The 6,000-nt window shown below is 40.7% G+C and overlaps 1 long non-coding RNA gene across 1 annotated transcript in view; it reads right to left on the bottom strand.

Moving 5' to 3' along the window:
* Positions 1–1,242: 1,242 nt before the first annotated feature.
* Positions 1,243–6,000, bottom strand: part of LOC137442168 (uncharacterized) — a 29,031-nt gene continuing 24,273 nt past the window's right edge. The window contains exons 8-9 of the long non-coding RNA XR_010987601.1: positions 2,162–2,276; positions 1,243–1,294 (exon numbers count right to left, since the gene is read on the bottom strand). This is a non-coding gene — a long non-coding RNA (uncharacterized lncRNA). The remainder of the gene's footprint in view (positions 1,295–2,161; positions 2,277–6,000) is intronic.

Below are 6,000 nucleotides of genomic sequence, written 5' to 3'. Positions count from 1 at the left end.
GCACCAATGGGTGTGTGGTTTAAGACGATCAGCCTCTTGCCTGTGGGTCTACCTGACAGCAGCTGGCCAGAACACATCCTGCTTCTGTTCTCCCTGGGCCTTCAGGAACCTCAATATCCATGCAAATTGCCTGTCAGCATCACCCTGGGCATGTGAGGGGATGTGGATCAAGTCTTTTTCACTCATGTTTCAAAAGGAGCAGCAAGAAACCTGAATTACTGCCAGCATTTCTGGGTGTCCTATGAGCCACCTGCACTGCACGTTTTCCTGCAGGAAGGGTTTTTCCTCCCCTGTGCAAACTCTTTCACCACAACAGACCTCCTTCCAACATTTACCCAAAACCATGGGGTGAGGATGGACTCAGTTGTGCATTTTGCAAATGTGGTTGTGGGTTTTGTTTTGTTTTGTTTTTTTTACCTGCTTCCTTTTGTGTTCAAAAATCAATATGACACTTGCAAAGTAGCTCTTTTCTCCACCTCCTTACCACCTGCGTTGTTGAAGGAGCCAAAAATGAAAAATAATCAGTTATTTTAAGCTGAAGCTTGAAAGGGTACTAATTCAAGGGGATAAACTGCAGTTAAGAAACTTTCATCAGGCAAGCTGGGTTAGGTGTTTAAAAGGAAGAAAAAAAAACCCTCCTAAAAACATACAGTAGGTAGCAGTTTATGTGTCAAGAAAACTGAGTGAAATTTTGACACTCTGATGTCTAGCAGATAGCACTTAAATCATTTTTCTCCAAACTTCAGTCATAAATCTTCAAAGAGTTTTAGCCATAATACAAATTTTTAGACTAAGAAGCGGTGTTTGAAGTTATTTTATAGGATTTTGCTGTAAGGGCTCCAATTGATTTGTAGTAAGATAAAAGGAGAAAACTTTATTTTCGAAGCTTTGTCGGAAAAAGCTTAGCTTCCATTGGCCGTTTTGCCAATATGCCTTGAGGGGATGATGATGTCGACACGGATATTATATGCCTATACGAACTGAACTCAGTTTACACCTCCTGCTGTTTGTGTTATGGTTAAAATCTGTCACAAAACTGGCAGTGATTTATTAAATGTTTAATGAAGTAAGACAAAAACTTCAAGAACTACAAACAGAAAAGTAGAACATCACATTAAAGTATAATAATATAGGTTACATTTCTGATTTTTTTTTTTTTTCCATCTCCCCCTCCGTATTTCTTTTGCTAAAAATGTGAAAAACACAATTAGAAATCAAGGCGGTATCAAAAGATTCCGGGGTGTCACAGATCAGTCTACCAAAGGTGGTGCGTCGCTTGTTCACTTTTTTCTTTCTAAACAGGGGAATGAGAAAAAAAAATAAAAGGAAGAAAGCATCTGAAATAACAGGATGCTCACAAAAGAAACCAACCAACCCAAACGAAACCCCGAGATGGCACATTATAGACTATCAAGTCCCAGCCACAGAAAATTCTCCTTATTAAGTTTTCAGAAGAGCAGTATCAAATGTGACAGCGTTATGTCAGTATTACTGCGTGTCTTAGGTTTAAGAAAAATTCTGCTCTGCACTCCTTTCAATAATGTTGGGGTTTGGGTTTTATTTTCATTTCCCTAACAAGCCATTTTTATCTAATCATCCTACTTGGAATTATTATTTATGTTAAAATTTAATTATTGGATGCAAATTTCAAATTTATTTAATTTTTTTTTTTTTTTTACAGGAGCTTTCAGAAGTTATTATTGCTCTTGATACAGCTTTGTGTTTTCTACACTATAACAAAAGGCAGTATTTGTCTAAGCCTCCTGTCTGTTGGTGTGTGTGACTGCTAACGCTGAGCAAGGGTAATCCTCCACGTTTTGGCAGAGGTTATAGATTTAGTCTATATTTTAGGTTTAATTATTTTTCATTGTAAAATGTAAGTCCTGTTGTTTGACTTGCCTGATTATTTATGTACACCCTGAACTAAAAATTCATTAAACACGACAGAAGGGGGTTTAAAATTACAAATCCATGTTTATTGTGTTATTTAACTCAAAGGACATCAGCCATCAATATATCCATAACAACACATGAATTCAGCATGTGATTTATGCTGGCTTTGCCAGTGCTGTTATGCCTGATGAGCAGCAATACCCAGGTTGCTCCTCAGGCTCCCTCCTCCCAGGTCTCCCTTTTGCTCAGAGACATTTTCAAATCCAACCTTTTCTTTCTCCAGGAAAGCCGGCAGAGCAGCAGAAAGCAGCAGCCTTCTCCAAGTCTGAATTGTGATCTACTTTCCACATGCGTCTGTCCTGGCCTGTTCCAATTTCAGGCTCCTAGACATGCAAGGTACTAGTTTACATTTCTGTTTAGCAGTGATGGGAACATTAAATTATTAAATAAAGTTCTCATACTGTGTAGTTAAGAACAACAGCCAGTGTAGTTGCCAGACTTGTACTACCATGAAGGATTTTTTTTGTTTTTGCTTTTCCCACCCTAAGCAGCTTTCCAGAAGCCCAGTGCTCAACTCAATTTCTGAGGGTCTTGGCTCTGCTGCTATATTGAAGGTCTGTGGTTTTAAACATGATTTTTGTCTTGGGGATATTGATAGAAATTAATGGCAATAAACTCAGGCAGTTCCTCTTAAGAAGCAACCCAAACCACAGTAAACAAGTCTTTAATTTTTTTGTCTACAGCTGCTGCTTTTAACCTGTTCTGCAAGCTGAAGGGCTGGGTGGCACTTTGCCTACAAGCGCTCCACAGCCTGAGGGCTGTCACAGAGAAGAACCATGTTTTGAGCTATTTATCAGGTAAGTTTAGCAGCTGGAAGAAAACCTGGTAGTTGCTCATTTTTGCCCTCACTGTTGCATGTCACTGCCTGTGGCTAGTGCAGAAATTTTCAAGGGTGCCATAACACAGCATACCAAAAAAAGGCATATGACATTGGAGGTATCCTTAATCCCTGGCCTTATAGAAACTAATCTGCCAGGGTTTTGAAACAGGTTTATTCTTTCAGGTAGGTTTTAATCAAGTCAGTCTCATATTCCCTGTAATATATAAATGATCATACTCATCCTTCCTAATCTTTTTTTGCAAGACATAAATACTAGCTGCATTTTTTTTGCAAGACATAAATACTAGCTGCATATTTTTTACTGTCATGCCAGATTTTTTGTTCCAGACAGCTACGCATTGTCAAGAGTTTTCCCAGCACATAAAACAAGTCCACAACAATTGGTCCAGGTGATTATATTCTCTTACTTTTTTTTGCCCCCCTAGAGTGTGTCTTTGTGTAATATAAACTTTCTTGCCTCCCAGTTTCCAGTGCTGAATTTCTGGGAAGCAATCTGAATGGTGGCTATGTCCATCTCTCTGGAACTCTCTTTCTGAGGCATTGGGAAGCAGTGTAGTAGTTTAGATTTTATTGCCATATTTTAAATAGATTTAAAAAAATATTGATAAATGTTTCCCCTAGCCCTATTTGTTCCCCTATTTGTTGATATTAAAGGACATCAGTATGAAAAAGGATTCCTGAATCTCTCAGGTCCTAGCAGAGATCTGGAGAAGGCAGTGACAGCTTCATGTTTTCAAACTATTGGGCTGCCCTGTGTTGTAACTTAGGACACCTGCAGACTCTGACAGAAAATAAGAGCTATCTTCAATTTGTCTGTGGTCTCCTAGAGATTAATACAGAGAGCTTTATGTCCCTCTTGTGAAAGAAAAATGTGATACCTGCTTGCATTAAAAATGTATATCCTAAAAAAAAAAAAAAAAAGAAAAAAGAGGGAAAAGTTTGATTCCAGGGCAGGCAGCTCTGTGTGGCCCGAGAGGTGGGCAAAACTTTAACCAAAACCTCATCTGACAGCAGTGCAGTGCATCACACCTTAAAATTGGGGCTTTAGCTAGTCCGTGCAGGATCTTGGTAACTGTTTCTCTGCAAAATAAACGGTGCCGTGTGTGCAGAGCACAACACGCGTGGTAGCCGTGCTGAAGCCGCTCTGACCCTGCTCTCATGGACTCAGCCTGGTGTTGCCAAACTTACAAGCCCTCACTGGCGGCTGACAGCGCCACGGCAGCGATTTTCCCCTCCTATTTATTCCATGGGACATCTAGTGGTGGGCTCCCAAATAGCAGAGGGACTCGGCCGCCGCGGAGCTCGGCGGCCAGGTGCAGGGTGGGGCCCCGAGGGTGGAGTGGTGCCCGCTCAGGACAGGGCAGGGACAATGCAGGGGAAAACAAGCTCCAGCATCTGCCACACTGGATTCCTCTGGCGCTGATCTGCTCCTCCTCACAAGGAGCTTGTAGCTGTAGCTTGGATCTACAGGTGAGCTGCCAAAAATATAAATACATGATTTGTCTGCCCAGGCACTGATACAGCCTCTGAAATTACTGGGAATGAAAGTGGGCACTGTGTTGTTTGGGATCTTGCTAGGTGGAAAATAACATTAAGAATACTGGAAAGAACATTAAATATATATGTGTGTGATGTAAAAAACAAGGTAATGAGGGGATTTTGACTTCTAACCTGAGCATTTTCTGTAGAAGGATTTGTTTAGAGAGAAGTTAATTTACTGGGCTCTTTATGGAAAGCATGTTCCACCACTAATGGATAGGAGGAGCCACAGACACTTTGATAGTACCCTATCTGGCCTATTAATAACCCAAGTCCCCCACTTTTACTTTGTATATCATATTCTGTATATCACCCTAGTGATACTGTGATATATTTATTTATAATGGGGAAGGAGACATAGAGTTCCTACCTGTAACTCATAGAAATCTCAAGCAGTGCATTTAGCTTGTATATTCTGCAGGGGAGACCTCCATAGCTTTAGCCTATGCTTCTTCTATACCTCAAATTCCTAGTCACTCTGATGTTTAGATGTACAAGGCGTTCCTGTCTTTATAAAATAACATCAAACTGATCCAGCATCATTCTGTTTTCCTTCACATTTAGCTCCATAAAAGAGCTTTTGCTTATTGCAATGGAATTCAGAAACCTACAGAATCGCCCTTCTGCCCTTAATTTTTGTATAATTACAGACATGTGTCCTGTGACACGTCTATTAGCAGGCTAATGAGGTAGTAATGAGTGAAATGCCAAATGTTTTAATAGCTTTGCTTCAGCATGGAATGAAGTTGAGTGTTAAACTGTGTTCTTCTCATGCCAGAATACCTGAGTGCACCACACTGATTACTGCTAAAAGAACTGGCCTGTGTTTCCCAATTAAAACCAGACAATTCTTTCAAGACAACAGCCTTCCTCAGGAAGAGTGGGAGTGCATTGATCTATACAGCTCCAAAAACTATCCAAGCTGGGCTTTGCCGGCAGACCCAGAGGCAGACTTGGCTGGGCTGTGAGGTCCTGGAGGTGACTATTCTGAAAGGGATGCTGATTTGGGAAGAGCCCCATCCCACATCTTTTAAATGGAAAGATTTAAAGTACTTTTTTCTTCAAGGAGACTGTAGAGCATTTACTGCCGTGCCCAGTAGACTGTAGCTATGTAATTTTATTTTTTTGATTTTTCACAGAAGCATAGAAATAATCATTTTGGCCTGGTATCATGTGCTTCCTCAGGGAGGGACTAGCAAAGAATCACCCAATGGTATTTCTGACAGGGAAACTCCCCTTCCTGGGAGAAAGAGAAAGGGCTTGAAAAAAGACATAATATGGCTTCACAGCCTCAAATCTACAAAAATGCACTAATCCTGCAAAAGGCTGTCTTCTGCAGGATTTGCTCAGGAACCTTCTGCTATTGTCTCCTTTGTTGTCACTGCATCCGGGTCTAGAGACCACTGACTTCTGCACAGATACCTGTGCTGCCTGTACTAGCATCACCCTCGAGGGCCCGCACTACTGGCTTTGGGTTAAAGGGCTTCATAGCACTCCTTGCCTAAGCCCCATGTGGAAAGGTTCATTCCTTTTCCATATATCATTGATGGTAAACTGTTTACACTCAGAAAGAAATGGACTGGCACAAGAAAACAGGATTAAAGAAATAATTACTATCTCTCACTAAAAAGATTGATCTTCAAATATTGCACATGTAAACTGTATGT

This window comes from Melanerpes formicivorus, unplaced genomic scaffold, assembly GCF_026170545.1.
Source record: "Melanerpes formicivorus ecotype bairdi unplaced genomic scaffold, bMelFor1.0.p_v2 SCAF_7, whole genome shotgun sequence".
Lineage (NCBI taxonomy): Eukaryota > Metazoa > Chordata > Aves > Piciformes > Picidae > Melanerpes > Melanerpes formicivorus.
This window is presented reverse-complemented; position numbering and strand designations above follow the sequence as displayed.